This window comes from Meleagris gallopavo, chromosome 3 (genome assembly GCF_905368555.1).
Source record: "Meleagris gallopavo chromosome 3, MGAL_WU_HG_1.1, whole genome shotgun sequence".
NCBI classification, from domain to species: domain Eukaryota; kingdom Metazoa; phylum Chordata; class Aves; order Galliformes; family Phasianidae; genus Meleagris; species Meleagris gallopavo.
In genome coordinates, this window is record NC_139406.1 from 92037106 (window position 1) to 92054893 (window position 17788).

The following is a 17788-nucleotide window of genomic DNA, read 5'->3' on the forward strand; positions in this document are numbered from 1 at the left end:
CTTCAGGCAACTGTCTCCTTCATAGGTTGGGAGCGATTAAACTGCACATTTAATTGCTTTGATATATATTTGTTTTACATGAATGCAAGATTCAGCTAATCTAATTGGCTTATTCGCTCCAAAGTTGCTAACAATGGACCCTAAACTGTACATAAATGACCGTTAAATTATTAGCTATCAGAGAGATCTGCAATTGGATTTTGAATGCGAAATAAAATGAGGGCTCAGAGAGGCAATTATTATTTTTTATTTTTGTATTTTTTAAGCAGCCTTATTATCTCTACAAGAGCTTTGCTCAGGAGACAAGCGTTCCCATTAGAAAATCAATATCAGAGCTGCTGTGATAGCAGCAGTAACCTGTCTGCTTTCAATTAGTGCTTGGGAGAGGATGATCCTCTTCCCTAAGATTGTCAGTGGAATTTTGTGCATATCTATTTTCTGGAGAAATTTGACATCTTGGCAGTAAAATTTTGGAGACTTTTGACATTTTTACTTTTTACTACTGACCACAGGCTCTCACAGCTAATGGCTTTAGACAGAGATGGGAAAATCTCTGAGGTTGTTTTTCTTGGTCTTGTGTTGGTCTTGGACAGCAACAATGGTAGCATGTTGTGCAGTGGGCAGCCCCATCCTCATTTTGTCCTGTTTTCTTCAGCTGCTGAAGATCCCTGAGACCATGAGAGACATTAGAGGGGTATCTGGGCAGTACATCAGTGAGGAGATGTGATTTGAAGTCTGCTGCTCTCACAGGTCAAGCAACATCCCATTGTGTCTTGTTTAATAAATAAATAAATAAATAAAAATTTAAAAAAGGATTATCTTTAGGTTCAGAACTCTTAATTCAAAATGTATGCATCATCTAAAACACTGATGTGATTTGATATGAGGAGGAATGTCTGATTTCTACAGTTGAAACAGATGATCTTAAGAAGTTTTCTTCAATCCAGTTTGCCTTTCGTTTACCAACTCCACCTAACCTGCCACCCTGGGCCCAGCCGAAGCTAGAAAGGGATATTGGGAAATTCAAAGTGGGAACTCACATTTGCTGCTATTTGGTAAGGCTGCACAAGAAACAGAAAGGAGAAAGGTTGACAAACACCCCATAGAAGGAAACAAGGTCAGCCATATGTGTTATGCGTTATTATTGCTCTCTACAACTCTCTGAAAGGAAGGTATGGCAAGGAGGGCAAACTAGTGATAGAACAAGAGGGAATGACCTTAAGTTGCACCAGAGAAGGTTCAAATTGGATATTAGGAAGAATTTCTTCTTAGAAAGAGTGGTGAGGCATTGGAACAGGCTGCCCAGAGAGGTGGTGGAGTCACTGCCCCTGGGAGATGTGGCACTGAGGGACAAGGTTTAGTGGGAATTGAGGGGATGGGCTGACGGTTGGACTAGATGATCTTAGTGGTCTTTTTCAACCTTAATGATTCTATAGTTCTATACAGTCAGGTGCTTGATCTAAGTTATGTGCAGAGATCAGTTCCTCCTAACGATAATTCAATACATACTATGAGAATCGGTTGGGACTGTCACCTTACTAAGTAATTTTCATGTGATATCTAGATCTTCAGATACTCAATAAACAGCTCAATAAAGAATTCCATGGTTGTTGATTTGTTTGAAACTTTGGCTCTGCAATTCGTGTTGCATAAGAAAAATCAAAGCTTTCTCTCACTGTCGTGTGTTACCACTTGGTTGTTGACATGAAAGTTTTCTATCCTCCAGTGCCCGTCACTGAACAGATGTTTATGAGAAGGGCGCATCAATATCCTTCCACAGAAAGTTTTGAAGTAGAGTTCTGACAAGATTAATTTTCTACTTCAGACAAAGATTTGTCTATAAGAGATTCTTTAATAGTTAATTATTAATCTCCATTATTAATGGATACCTCTGGATTCATGGATTCACACTGTAATAATGCATACCCCTAAAGTTCTAATGTATCTGACAATTACAGAAACATGTAATATTCATTGAAGTGTAGAAGTTAGTAGTGAATTTCTGACTGGGTGCATTTTGCAACCCACTTTAAGTCACTTTTCTCTGTGATTTTAGGCAATTTCAGAGCATGTGGTTTCTTTATTGCACACCATCTTGCTCTGCTAATGACTTAAAATTTTAAGTCGTGACTAGGATAAAGGGACTGTTATTCGGGAGTACAGATCTCCATTTCCAGCTCCTGAGACCCAAAGTTCCTTGTTTTGAAACTTGCTTTAAGTCTGTCAAAAATTTTCAGCTGAAAATTGAGATAGGTAGAATCCAAACCAACATGAATTTTTGACAAGGAGGTCAATGTTTTTTTTTTATCTGCAGAAAAAAGAAAACACCCAAACAAACAAAATCAAAACATTTCACTTTGATTTGCTTCCTAACAAGATGCTTCCTTCTTTTTTTTTTTTTTTTAATTTGAACTGATGTTCCATTTAGATTTTCTTCTACAGTACTGAAAAAACACGCTTCAAATCTTGAAAGTAACACGAAGAAATTTATTGTGGGTGGAAGACAACATTTTTTCAGACACAGATACGCTGGTCTTGTTAGCCTGTTTGTTTGTTTTCCATTTTCATTTAGCCGACTATTTTTTGTTGTTATTCATTTCAGATATGCCTCCAACTTATTTATTTATTGACTTATCTTCCAGAATTGGCAGCAAAATGAAAAAACAGTTATTCCCACATCTCTGTTTAGCAAACAGCTTGTCACTATCTGTGCCCAGGGGTGTCCAGAAATTGCTCCAGATCTCCAGATAACATTTTAATGTAATTGAGAATAAGCAACATATAGTAGAAATAACAACAGTGTAATAGTAATGATAATAGGACAGATTTAAGCAGTTTTGGATTAGTGTTTTCCACACAGTTTTTGAATGACTTAAGCCCCAAACCAATGACTTTCTCAGACTATGTCTTCTAAGAAAAATCTTAACTTTGTTTGAACATAAGTCACTGTTCCCCCTTTATCATTATTATTATTGGACTAGATTATCTTTGTGATGTTTTCCTGCCTTAATGATTCTGTGATTTTAGCCCTGTGCCTTTCAGACATAGCAGCAATTGGCTATGGAGTGTACAGTAGTTGGTCTCTGATGTCACTTATGTCCCCAGGTCTGAAGTGAAGACCATAAGAGTCCTCTTTCAAAGGGAAGCCAGGGAGCAGCTGCTTTTCTAGTCAATGGTCTGATTTTTGGATGTCTCCTGTGGAGCCAGGAGTTGGAGTCTATGATCCTTATGGGTCCTTTCCAATGGGATATTTTGTGCCTCTATGATTTTTCAGTCCAAGCAAGGAGCAGCTGCTGCTGAGCCTCTCTCAGCTGAGGGGTCACATTCCCTTGTACATGATGCAGATGACTTCTGAGTTCAACCTTGTGCAGCTCTTAGTGCATTGCAATGGCCAGAACAAGGGTACATGAGATGGAGATGTTACTGGTGTTGAGTTTCATCCATTGTCATGAAGACAGAAGTTATGCTGTGAGCCTGTAAGTCTTGCAGAGAGGGAGTGAACTATTTCTGGGGCTTCTGCTGCATCACAGCCTTGAAATGACAGCATTTTCAAGTGAACTGAACCTCTGTCATTCAGCCAGAGTAATTTTTTGCCCTCTGCTCAGCTCTGCTATGCCAGCTTAGTACCAATGAAGTCAGCTAAGAAGGAGGTCTGAACTTCCAATTCTACTAGAGTACAATGTAAGGCAAAAATCCTCAAAAATCATTCAAATACATCTGGATAAAATCTTTGTTATTCTAATTTTTGGGAATAGGAATATTTGGAACTGGCTTGTTGAAACTGATGTTGCAAATACATTTGAAGCACTGAAACAGTTTGCTCAGAGAGGCGGTGGATGCCCCATTCCTGGAGACATTCAAGGTCAGGCTGGATGGGGCAATAAGCAACCTAATTTAGCTGTGGGTGGCCCTGTTCATTGCAAAGGAGTGGGACTAGGTGACCCTTAATTTATCCCTTCCAACACAAACGATTTTATGATTGTATGATTAAAATGGATAGATGCTTGAGTCCGAGTTTTGATCTGAAACTGAGAAGTTTGGTACTCTGAAAATGATTCTGCTGGAATGGTGCCCACAGGGGTATGGCAGCACCTTCTTCACCTTCATTTGTCTGTGCTACAATGCCTGACAAACAACAACATTTCTACTTCACTAAAAAACAGAATCCATCACAGTATTTATGCATGCTCCCCCGCAATGAGAATAACAAGGGAGTTTAAGAGTAACAATCTCTTTTTCCTCCTTCCCTGTAGGCAGGAGATATACTGGCTTATTTTGATATGGCTTTGATTTGCTTTCTATTTTTGTGCTTTTCTTTGAACAAGCTAGAGAGACTTAGGACCAGAAAACTGGCTGCTACCAGCAACTTACTCCATTTGCAACAGCTAATTACTCATCTGCCATTTCATCAGTAATCTTTTTGATACAAAATCACACTTCTGTATAGACTTCCTGCCATCCTTGTGCTGGTGTTCTCAGCCTGGAAGAATGAACCACCTGTGACCCTACCAGCATGGGTTTGAATCAGCTTTTCACTGTCTCTCCCTCATAGTCTTAGTCTCCAACTAGTTTGGCATTTACCCCATGCTTTTCTGTGCTGGAAGTATTTACACTGGGAGCCCAATATTCTGCATCTGCTTCATAGTTATATTTAGTGTGAAAATATCTGACTCAATAGGTAAGAAAGATTTCCTTTTGCAGATATCTACTATTGTCACAAAGAATAATGAAGAAATACTTTTAGATATTAAAAAATATTTTTAAAAATATTCTTTGTGGCATAGTATTGTGATTGCTTAAAACTTCATTTGAGCTCAGGCTGATTTAGGCTGCTGCCTCATTCAGTGATCAACCCTCCTTTTTAAAAGACAAGCTTTTGTAAGTAAGTTCTAGTGCCGACTATTTCTTCCTTGCATAAGATGGGCTGTGTAAGATCTGAGATTTCTGTAGCCAGAAGGCTTCACTCTTTCTATGTTTAAAGTCCCACGTGGATCACTTTTTAATAAGTACTGGGGAATTTATTCTTCTAGAGTTTGTCTAAACCTGTGTCAAGGGAGAGAGACACCCACTCTGACATATGGGGGAGTAACACAAGTCTGAGACTTAACCCATCACTTCTCAGCTGTCTAGGACTCATATTCCAACACAAGAAAATTTGTTCAAAGCTGGGGTCACGGTTATGTGTACTTATGGAAATATTGCTACTGCAAGACTATGGAAGGTATTTGCAGACTTTTTGCAGATTTTTTTTGGTAATTATTATTTTGTAGCTGTGCAGTATCAACAATCAAAATTGCACTGCTAAAGGATGGAATGAAAATAGATCTGCTCTGAAGACAAAATCCTCTGTTTTTCTAGTTCCATCAGTATTGTCATCAGTTAATCAAAAGGATATGGCCAAAATTGCATAGGCTCTGAGTCCTCCCTGAGGAAGACAGCAAATCAAGGAGCCTTCCAGTATTTAAAGGTACTTCTGTACCTAAAGGTTCTGTACCAGTCCTTAAAGGTACTGGAAGTATAAAGCATAAAGAGTATATTCCAGTATAAAGAGGAGAGTCAACTGTTTGGAAGGGTAGCTAACAGCAGGACAAGAGGAAATGGTTTTAAGTTGAAGGAGGGAAGATTTAGGTTCGATATCAGGGGGAAGTAGTTTTCTATGAGAGTGGTGAGGTGCTGGAACAGGCTGCCCAGAGAGGCTGCGGATGCCCTGTCCCTGGAGGTGCTCAAGGCCAGGTTGGATGGGGCCCCGGGCAGCCTGGTCTAGTATTAAATGGGGAGGTTGGTGGGGGGCCTGGAGCTTGATGATCTCTGAGATCCCTTCCAACCCAAGCCATTCTGTGATTCTATGGTTCTATGATTCTATGAGAACAGTTACATGTTAATAAGGTCATGAATTAGTATCTGAATTTCTTTCATGCTTATACATAAACCTCTTCACAAGAGATTCAAGAAAGGTGAGGGAAAAAGAAAGATCTCTGCCTCAAAACATCTACAAAATCAGCGTTGACTAGCTTCCACTGTTTGTCATGCCTGTACAAATGTGGCAATCGTACCATTAAACTTAATATTTATCAAGAACAGGGCAGAAATGATGACTTGCAAGAGTTTTTCATGCAGCTTGAAGTAAATCAACTCAGTAAACAAAAGGAAACTAGATTTAGGGAAGGAATAATCAACCGTACAGAATAGGATGTTCTCAGTCTCTTCCAATATTTCAAGGCAATCCTACACTCCTGGATATTTGCTGATTTTGTGCCTTTACCTTCTCTAGAGATCCTTATTCCCATTTCACCAATTGTTTGCCAAGTTCCCAGGCAGAGCTGTTTTGGAGTCAGTGATAAAGTGTGGAGAAGTTGAAGGAAAACGTGGCTAATGCTAGGGACAAAACTTCCAGACACAAGTGTACCTGCTTCAACCTGTTCTGCTGATTTCCATCTACTCCTCATCTTCAGGCACTCTTTGTAGTCTTGCAAGATATTTCTGTGGTGAGGAAAGGGAAGACTGGAAGGAAATTAGTAGTGTCTGATTGTACATGTGGGATTTGGTGCAAAAAATAAATAAATTACTATTAAAAAGAAGAAAATAAGAAAAAAGAAAAAAACACTAAATAAATAAACATGGTTCATTATATATTAAATGAACCTCTGAATAACAGAGACTTCTTTGAAAGAAATGCAGAACACAGATATCACTTGAGAAGAGGGAAAGGACAAATGCAATCTGCAAATAGGCATTTTAGGTCATGATGCCCAGTCTGAACAAGGTAGAACTGGGGGTATAGCTAAAGCTGGAAGTGGCCTCACAGTCATGGATCTAGGATGGAGAGGGAACATCATGACGCTTGGATTCTTCCCCAGTAGGACATTTGAGTGACAGCAGGAAGAGGAATGGGGTGGAGAAAAGGGAAATCAACAAGTGGGCCAATGGGATAAAGCCTGGGATGAAATTGGATGGAGCCACAACACTTGGGTTCTTCATCATTGGGATATTTGAGTGATGCCAGGGAGAGGGAGCTGGGTGTCCCACTGTGTGAATCAATGGCATGGGATCTAGGATGGAATGGGTACACAAGGACACCTGGTTCTTTATCACTGGAACATTTGACACCAGGGAGAAGACTTTGGTGGGTAAAGGGAATAGACACACCGGTCAGTGAGATGGGATCTGGGATGGAGTGTTGGTTTTTCTCTCTCTTAGTCTTCTTAGGGCCATGCTTTACAAAGCAGATAAGGAACTTTTCCCTGCATAAATGACATAAGGGTTTTTATTTTTCTCTGACTGCCCTCCAAATTCCCCTGGTCTCTAAGTTCTGCATCCAGTCCTCAGACAGCTTTCCAACCAGAAAGGAAGATGATTTTCAGAATCTGTGCCTTCCCCTGACAGGAGTGGGAAATGCTGGGAAGAGGATGAAAGTCCTTCAGTGCTGGTGGTCTTGATTCCAACTGAATTCCATAATGAAAATAATGAGATGGGTTTCACTCGAACTGCAGCATTTATGCTAATTTATGGAAATCCAGTGGGCCACACATTTAGAGAGTTATACAAATACAAAAAAAAAAAAAAAAGAAGAAGAAAAAAAAGAAAAAGGTAAAAGCAACCCTAGAAAACAAACCCTACATAGGAGCTGAATTGAGCTTAATATGATTTGACCGTGTCCCTTAAGCTTACTTAAACATTTAATTTTGTTCTCTTACTCTGTCCCTGAGTACATATGGATTTCATAGAGGTTTAAGTTTAACAGGGCAGAAGAAAGTTGCCCATAATTGAAACAGGCTTTATGCACAAGTCATGATGTACGGTTTATAACTCAGAGAAAAAAAGGCATTCTATATGTTTTAAGTGTATTATTTTCAGATTAAAGGAAACGGTTGTAAGGAGGGAGAAGGAGCACCTCTCCTATGAAGAAAGGTTGAGGGAACTGGGCTTGTTTAGCCTGGAAAAGAGAAGGCTCCAGGGAGACCTCATTGTGGCCTTCCAGTATTTGAAGGGAGCATATAAACAGGAAGGGGAACAGGAAGGGTGTATAGTGATAGGACAAGGGGGAATGGTTTTAAACTGAGATGGGGGAGGTTTAGGCTAGATATTAGGAGGGAGTTTTTCCCACAGAGGATGGTGACACACTGGAACAGGTTGCCCAAGGAGATTGTGGATGCCCCATCCCTGGAGGCATTCAAGGCCAGGCTGGATGTGGCTCTGGGCAGCCTGGTCTGGTGGTTGGTGACCCTGCACATAGCAGGGGGGTTGAAACTAGATGATCATTGTGGTCCTTTACAACCCAGGCCATTCTATGATTCTGATTCTATGAGATAAATTGCCCTTCCTTAGGTGAGAGGGAATTCAAAGGAAACTGTCTTAAAACTTTGGGATGGGAATACTGAGAAAGCAGAGAAAGACAATGCAGTGTCATGATATGTTTCTGGGCAAGAGGAGAGTACATTCAACCAGTGCAATAATTCTCAGAAATGTTTATGGTGAAATTGAACCTGGAATGGTATGGATTTAACCGACTCCTCTGACAAGGTCTTCTCCTGTAAGCTGGGACATCCCATGTTCTGATGTGGCCTCACGTTGAGTGCTGTGTGGAGTTTCGGGTGCCATAATATAAGAAGAATATAAAACTATCAGAGAGCGCCCAAAGGAGGGCTAAAAAGATGCTAAAGGGTATGGAGAGCAAGGTGCATGAGTTGTATGTCTCTCCATTGGTTTGTTTGACCCAGAGAAGAGGTGACTGAGGGGAGGCCTCACGGTGGCCTACAGGTCCTCACAAGGGCCCTTGTAGGGTATTTACAAACACAAGGAATGAATTGAACGCCAGTACCAAACAGTTTAACAGCTAAGTTTGTTCCAACTGACCTCATTGATTTATGGCAGGATACAATGACAAGCAGTCTGATAAATGGCTTCTCCATTATGATAAACCGGATGCTTTCCATCATACATTATAATTGCATCTGAGAAAACACAAATGTTATGGATCTCAGTTTGGGTGAGTACTCTATTTAGATTTATGGTCATTATATTTATTTCTTTATTCAAGAATAATTCAACCTTAACATGAAGGATTTTTGAAGTAAATCAATGAGCTACACATTACATAGCTCATACTTCAGCATACTCATACTTCAGCATATAGAACCTCATACTTCAGCATATAGAAGATATGCGTGGATCAGATACATGTATGATGTGAAAATCACACGTTCATCCAGGAAAGTGTCAAAGGAGCAGATCTTGAAAGGTGCTGAGCACTCTCCGATTCTGTTGCATTCTGTGGAATCCTGGAAGCACTTCTCCTGGTAAGAATTAGATTTTGGAGTTGACTTGAATTACTTGAGTCTTGGGCTGGAAAAAATGCTGTTTTGGGAGATATTTTCCTCCATTTTTCTTAGTTATGTTTCTTTTTCGATATCACTGGGAAGTTGACGTGGATCCTTGTACGTAAACTAACTGAAATATATTCACTGAGTGTTGTGAACATGGTGGGCAAGAAACTGACCTACAGCTTTGGCTGTGAGCTGGGATTGTTTAGAAATAACTGGTAAAGATGTCATTATGTCAGCTGTGAGTTTCATTGATATCTGGAATTTAAAATGTATACCCACAGGAAAGTATTTTCTCCTTTTCAAATGTTTTATTTAACTTTAAGTGCAAGGACAGAGAGCCGAGTTTGCCCCAACTCTGTTGGATGCAAATCTGACTGTATGTCAGCTGCTGATCTGATGCAAAACTGAAGTTTATGCCCTGTAGTCAAGAAGCTTACAAATGTACTTACAAGCAGCTTCAATGGATAATATTCCTTCAATCTGTATTTTGTATACACCAAATACCAAACAGAAAAAAGAAGAAGCTCTCTTCGGTAGTGTTCTTAGCTTTCTCTTTTGGCTAGAAATGCTAGTTCACTGAAATTAACTTCAATTTGTGGAAAAGGAGTGTTTTTTCTGTGATCAGCAAAACAGAAGGAATGTCAGCACTTTTGGAAAACAAAACAAAATAAAACAAGTTATTACTTTAAAATTATTTTGAATTTTGAAAGATAACCTCATGATAGTAAAACAAACAAATAAAAAAGTAGTGATGTAAGTTGAAATTGAAGTACTTTGAGTGGCCTGAATTAAATTCATGCACCGTGCTGAACTGCCAAGTTGTGGAAGTGATTTGTGAAAGTTTTTCTCAGATTTTTGTTACAATTTAGACTTCTTAAACTTTTCCCAGTATGGAAAGTTCATTTCCTGTTCCACTGTCCAGGTATCATTCTGTGAAAAGGGACACACAATCCTAGGCAACACTAAGATGTTTTATATTTCATGCTCTGCTTGCTGGTATCCAGGTAAGAAAGCTCCTCTTGCTGGATATTTCCACTTTTTCCTTTGATTTAGTTCTCAATCATAGCGTGTTGTGACTACAAGGAAATGAAATTCTCTTGCTCTCTGCTAAAATAAGATTTACTTGGGGAAACAACTCCGCAAATACTACGTACTGCCATCTATAGCTCTGCTTGGGAAACACATTCCCAAGGCAAGCTCTGCACATAAAACTGCTTTTCCCACCATCAAATGAACCTATTGTGTTAACCACAGTTTTAAAACCGTGGCTATCAGTTTCCAACAGCTACTGTGGGTAAAGGCTCTATAATTATTATTGCCATTGCTATCTTTAGAAGGTGTTCAGCACTTTCCCCTTTGCGAATACAATTTCCAGAAAGACATAAAGAAGAGTTGAAAACTTGTTAGAGAGATTCCCTTTATGTGTACATTTGGGACACTCCAGTTCTGACTTCACTAGCAGTAGTGTCATTCTGGTCTCTGCAGTAATGCAGTCAGATAGTAGATAAAATGCAGTTCCCTCTAGGATAAATATCTTCAATGTTTTAGCAGCTTCCCATTTGTTAGAATAATTTTTATTTTATTTTTTTTTTTCCTTTCCTGCTTTTATACCCAGATTTGTGACACCCAGACCTCTGGATGGACTCAGGTCCTTCTGCACTGTGGGACGTGGTTTAGTGGGCATGGTGGTTATGTCTTGATGGTTGGACTAGATGTTCCTGGTGGTCTTTTCCAACCTTAACAATTCTTTAATTCTATGAACAACATCCCTACATAAGAAACAGAAGGGAAACCACCAATGCAAAGTTGTATTTTAATCTACAGCATCTTAGTGCTGTAGTCTCAGCGATTCCCTTTAGAAACACCTTTGGGAACTATGGAGAATGTCCAGGGGGAAAGCACTGCTGATACAACTTATCCATCCCCTTCATGGCATGCCTGCTCATTCAGGCCCACTCCCCATCCTTTGGAGCAAGAGCAGTTCAAAAGAATACATCTGATGGCACAACCTTGGGAAGTAATTCTTCCCAAAACTGAAGTAGAATTTACCTGAGAGGCGGTTCTCCCCTGCCCTCTCCATGCTTTCTCAGGTCTCACCAGTATGTCAGGTTGCGTTGAATTGGTAAGGCTGAAACTCAGAGTTCTGCATTGAGAAGATATCTCTGTGTGCTTCAATATGTTTAATTTCAATCCATTCTTACCAAGTATGATTCGACCCTACCAAATGTGAATTTGACCCTAATGAGTTTAAATTTGACCCCACAGTTCTTAGTATAAAGAAACGCTGAAATAATTTTCCACTTGATATTCCTCCCACAGTTTGTTTGGAGGAAGACTGGGAACAAAAGAGGCCAAGCACTGTAAGGATTATGTCCGAGTTATGTTTGTAGAATGGGAGGAAGGGGTTCTCAAGTTCGGCTTTTAAGAGACCTAAGGAGCTGAGAACATCTTTTGTTCTGCTAATGGACTTGTCTGCCCTCAGAAGCATCCTGCAGCAGTGAGTTTCACAGATCCTGGTACACAATGGTAGAGCTATTTCTTCTTAATCCCTTCACAAGTGTGCAAAACAGAAGGAGCTAAGTGGGTGATTGCCTTTAGTTCCGGCAAGCTCCGGCTTCTCACATGCGCCGCTCAACCCCAGTCCTTCCTGTGTATTTAAATCTGGGGTCGTGTTCTTTCACCAGTTCAACGAGGGGTCTGGAGGTTCACGGACCTCCCCAGGTAAGGCTGCAAGAAATGAGCATCAGTGATTTTTTCTTTACATTGAGATGCATGAGATTTTCAACATGCCCTATGGCAGCAGTGGAGGCTGTAAGCAAGCATTTTTATTTCTTTCTTTTTCTGTAGTACTTTTTGATGCTTTTTCCTTTTGCTGAGTTTCTTTACCCTGTATCAAAGGAGAGATCCAAGCTGTACCCTGCTCTGCCTGAGCCTCAGTGCAAGGAAAGTGAGTGCCCCCCATCTGTTCCACCACCCGAAATCATGGCCAAGATACCCCACGGGTTTCACAAATGCTTTACATGGAAGCTTTCTGCCAGCCCCCTTGTTTTTCCCATTCAAATACACGGGAGAAAAAGAAGAAATCTTTGGGTGACTTGGAGGTGCATCTCCCAAAGAAAAAAAGAAGCCAACCAAATAAATTCTTGAGATGCTGGGAAGAGAAAAGGAGGGATTCCCATTCTGAGCATGCACCCTGTTAATCCAGCATAGCCGCCTGTCGGCTGAAAATATGCATTTCAGGCTCCATCTGCCCCTTTGCTCCAGTCCCTGCTCTGAGGCTGGAGATGTCACAGATGCCTTTGGCCAGCAGTGCTGCAGCGTTGGCTGGGGACGAGGGAAGGCTGGATTGCCAGGGTTTACTGTTCAGTTCCTCCTGATGAAAGATTTCCTTTTTTTTTTTTTTTTTTTTTTTTTTTTTTCTGTACCTAGAAGTTTTGGGGGGATAAAAAGGGTTTGGCGATGTGGAGAAGAGGATGAAGGGCTGAATGTGGAGAAGGGAAGGGAGAAAAGACAAGGACAAGGAATGAAGGCAAGAAGGAGGAAAACGAAAGTGCCTCTGGGGTGTCCATGGGGAGGGGACCAGGGTGCTCATAACCCTCCCTGGAACAGAGGGAGCATAGGTGAGGGTAACCAGCAACATTCTATGATTCTATGATTATATCCTCCCCACAAGGCAGGTTCGTGCCTTTCCAGCAAGGATGGAGGTTGCTTCTGAAGGGAAAGGAGCTGCTTTCCTCCTCCTGGAGCAGGAAGGGTTAAAGGCAAGGGGCAGGTCCTGGAGTCTGGCAGGATGCTGGAGTCCCCTTGCTCTCCTCCTTTCTCCTTCTCCCTTCCCACCCACCTCCTTCATTAAGCTCCTCATTACCGGGGGGCACCTTCCCCAAGCTTCAAACTCAAGAAGCAGCACCTTCACCCCAAAGCTGCCGAGATACAACACGGACTTTTCCTCCCCCCCACCTTCCTCCATCTGCTCAAGCCTGAAAAACACCCTGGGGGTATTACACTGGGATGAGAGAACACCCCCCCACCCCCCCCACCCCCTCCAACTACCAATAGCCGTGCCTTGATGAAGCTGGGAAGAATGCTAGGAAAGAGGTTAAATAAATAAATAAAATGCGTATACGTAAATAGGAAAGGGTTAATGTCTGTTGCTGTTCACTGGCATAACAGTGGTAGAAATCCATGAGCACGGGGGGAGGGGGGGAAGGAGGTTGGAATGGACAGAGGGGGGGAAGGTATGCATGGGTAGATCCAGCCCCCCCTTTCCGCCTGCAGGTTTGGAAGCGGCATTGGTGGGGGGAGAGAAGGGGGGAAGGAGAGGATCGCTGCCCCCCAGCGTCCTGACTTTTTAGCGGTGGCTGGGGACCAAGAGAGCCCCATCCCGTTCCCCCTCCCTGACCCTATGCATCCCTCTGCGAGCACCTCTCTCCTGCAAGTTTGGGAAAGAAGGGAGGCAGAGCCCCACTGCCCCCCTCCCCCCGCCCAAACCCATCACCACCGACCGCAGCTCCCTTTTCACCTCCTGTCTCCCTGCTTAGGGCTAAGTTGTCCCGGGGAGGCTGCGTTGCCCGGTTGCCAACGCGCTTCGGCTTTTTCTGGCTCTTATGCTCCATCCTTCCTTCTTTCCATCCATCCATCCATCATCCATCCATCCATCCATCCATCCATCCATCCATCCATCCATCCATCCTCTCCTCCTATAGGCTAGCGGAGCATGCCCAATGCAAATGTCGTGGCACTTCGGGTCCGTGCCTATAGCCGCCTGTTTTACAAAGCTCCGATCCGTGCGTGTGCGTGTGGATGTGTGTGCGTTTCATCCCTCCCTCCCATCCCTCCCTTCCCCTCTCTCTCTCTCTCTCTCTCTCACTCTAATGTGTGATCTGGAAAGCTTATAAAAGCCTGATGTAATCCTTAATGCAGCCCCTGGCTACAAAGACTGGATCTAGTTTCACAGAGAGAGATTCAGAAGCAGAATTAAAAAAAAGAAAAAAGGAAAAAAGTGGGGGGAGAAGAGAGAGAAAGAAAGAAAAGCAGACGAGTGGATTTTAACCAAACATATCTTTCTGGAGAAGACCGTTCTCTCTCTTCGCTGCTGGGAAAGCTACTCTGAACCCTGCTGTATATTTTTGGGAGGGAAGAAGAAGAGGAAGACTTGATTGCTTGGATCTAATGCTTTGCTGGCTTTTAACTGCGTTTTTCCGCTCTCCTAAGGATTCCTCAAAACCCGGCTTAATTATTTTCAGCTTTTCTCTTCCACCTGCCTCTCTGCAGAGACACCAAAGGTTCTCCCTTCCTCTCCCTCCCCACTCCCGTTTCTTTTAGAATATTTTTCCCCCCTTTCTCCGTTCGAGATATACATATATATATATAAATGTGTATGTATATATATATGTAGAGGCAAGAGTGGAGGGAGAGTGAGCTCTGCCTTTTGGACTCCACGCGCTGCCCAATGTTGGGTTGGTTACCCCTGGATATGTCGCTGCTTTCCATTTGGAATTTGACAAAGGGAAGAAGGAGGATATAAAACCTGGGGAGCTCCGCAAGGTAAGGGGCTCCCGACAACCCTTCCTTCTCCCGAAGAGGGGAGGGATGGGGACTTCTCCGGTATGCGCGTTGCGGGGTCTCTCCATCCACTGGGGGGTGAAGCATCGGTGGGCACCATCTCCTATTGATTTTTTGCCCCTAGAAACAGCACCCGGAGGAGGTTATATCCCCCGCTCCTAGCACCCCCCCCTCCCCCCCCTCCGATCCTCACTGCAATTTGGAGCGATAGAGCATAATCGCTGCCTGCCATGGGAAGTTTTAACTTTCGTGCATGAGGGTCCTGTGGGCAAACATCGAGCGGCGGAGGGAAACAGTGATGTCTGCAGGATGCGGGGAGGTTGGAGGGGGGGGGGGGGGGGGGGGGGAAGGAAAGGATGGCATTTTTGTCCTGGGGAAATGAGATGAGGACGGGTTGTTTCTGGGGGAGAAAGCTGAGGGGCATCCGTGCACGGAGCTGCAGAGCAAAGCGGGGCTGTACTGCAAAGTGCTGCGAATCCGCGGTGCTTCCACGGGCTCCGGGACTCCTCCATGCCTGCAATGTTGGCAAACAAAGTCTCGGAGGGAAAGGCAGCTGCGTGCCCCGGGTGTGAATCCTGCCCCTATCTGCCCCCATCCCGGTTCTTTGCTTTCCTCGTTTCTCACGGAGAGTTTCTGGGAATAGCTCCTTGCTTTGCCGCTCGTCTCTCCAAGGCTGTAGGCAGTGGGTTTGGGGAGGCAATGAGCTTCCCCCCCCCTCCCCCCCCCCTAAAAAAAAAAAAAAAATCAATGCTGTTTATCAATGCTTTGCTTCACACAGTAGGAGAAAATTATCTTTTAGCCTATGTAGAAATCAGAGTATTACACAGATACAGCACTCCAGGTGCTCGGGGTATGCTGGCACCCAAGCACAGCTTTACCCTTTCCTATGGGGATGGGGTAGAGGGGGAAAAGAAGGAGTCTCCATCAGGGATGCGTAATTACAAAGCATCTTGTTCTGAATCACCCTGTGTGGGAATGAATCGCAAAATTTGTCTCTCCCTCTTCCCCCACCGCCCCCTTTCCTTTCACGGCCTGACATTCGCTGATGGAGGGTGGCTGTTGATGCATCTCCAGACTTTTGCAGAGAGGTATTTCAGCCATGGCTCTGCCAAGGCTGGAAGTAGAAGTGGGGTTGGGGGTAGTGGGAGCAGGTAGATGGGTTTCAAAGGGACTTTTCAGCACGGTTGTGCCCTGTTCTTGGCTTCTACGGCATCAGTCCCTGGCAATCGAAAGCACCGGGTTGCAAATCAACTCTGCGAGGTACCTCCAGCTTGTGACTCATGCTCGTAGTCCTGCTCCTGCCCTGGCAGAGGAAACAACCCCTGTGAATCATTTGCACAGAGAGGAGTGCAGTGGGGGGAAATATCAAGGCAAGGTCAAAGAGATGGAGGGCAACAGGATTCCCTCTCCCTGACCACCCCAGTGCCTTTCCTAGCTGAGGTTTCCCAGGGCTCAGGCTCCATCCAGCTCCACCGCAAGCCAGCTGACAGCTGATGGCTGAGGGAGGAGGAGGAAGGTGGAGGAAAAGAGCAAAGCTACTTTGACAGATGTCAAAACCTGTGCAGCAGTGGAGCAAAAATCACATTGCCTCAAAAGCTGGAGTCACCCTATCAGGGTGGCCAGGGGAGGTTGGGGTGCAGTCTGCATGGCCCCTTCACCTGTTGATTTGCTTCAGGTTTACTGTCTCCTGGCTATGCAAAGCCTAAGGAGAGCCAGGAGGGATGAGCCCTGGAGTTGACTGGCGACCTCCGCCGCGTAGCAGGGAGGACTGTGTATTAATGATGATGACTCTGCTTTGGCTGGTGCTGAAATATCTGTATTATCTATTATCAGCTGGGAGACGAGGCTGGAGGCTTCGCAGAGCTGGGATCTCATCCAAAGCCCAGGCTGCTAAAGGAAACAAACAACTCCCCGTGCATGTTAAGTGGGTTCCTAATTAATTAATGACTCATTAACCTGGGGCCCCAAATTCCATCCAACACCTCACCGAGGAAGAGGAGGGAGGTCACGGAGTGGCCACAGGCTGAGCCAGGCTAGGGCTGGGGAGAAGTATAGTATTGGGTATGGTGGACATGGCTCTCAACTGCAGGACAGGGGATTGATTGGGAGGCACAGGGTGCAGGCGTCAGACCCCCTCTCTATCTTATGAAAGGGTGCAGCATCCTTTCTGCTAACTTCTGCTGGGGAGGGAGAAATGGGAAGGCCAGGCAGAAACATGCAAGGAGCAGTGCTCCTGGCTGTTCCCATGGCACTTGGAATAGCATTGCAGAGCCCCAAGTGCAGGGATAGGGGCTTGAAGTCTCTCTTCTCCTCTTTCTTGGGCTCTGCATGCCAGTACTGGTCGGTGATTGAGGAAGGACCAGCTGCAAAGTGGAGAGGGTTTCTGCCAAAGATAGGGGAAACTGAGTCAGAGGAATGTGTGCTGGACCCCACACCCAGGCTGAGAGGTGTCTGTGTGTGTCGTAGGCAAAGGGAGAGCTCATGAATTACACACACATCCTAAGAAACGGCCAAAGGAGTGCAGGAACCACCAGTCCACCCTATGGAGAGCCCTGCTGGGATGCAGAATGGATCAGGAAAGCGGTTGCATTGCTTTATCCTGTATATGTCCCCTTTTTACAACCATCCCAAACTTCTCTCCCTCTTCGCCCTCCCCATAGCATCGGGGCTGTCCCATTGGGTCGAGAGAAGACTGGAGGGCACTAGAACAGAATGTCAGGATCCCGCAAACCCCCCTTCTTTCCCAGCCCAAGCCGTTTCTCGCCGCGGGGGGAGCAGTTGGGGGTGGCCGGGGCTTGCGGCGAGCGGCGGGGAGATGGCGCTCGCAGCCCGACGATGGCCGTCCGCCGCCCCCGGTGCGCACAGATGGATGCTCGGCACAGCTCTCCGGAGCAGTGCCCCCA

General features: G+C 44.1%; 1 protein-coding gene across 1 annotated transcript in view; it reads left to right on the forward strand.

The window, feature by feature from the left end:
* Nucleotides 1–14197: 14197 nt before the first annotated feature.
* The window catches only part of ADGRB1 (adhesion G protein-coupled receptor B1), a 276533-nt gene continuing 272942 nt past the window's right edge, over nt 14198–17788 (forward strand). The window contains exon 1 of the mRNA XM_085221766.1: nt 14198–14867. The gene's annotated coding sequence lies outside the window, so the exon portion shown is untranslated. The remainder of the gene's footprint in view (nt 14868–17788) is intronic.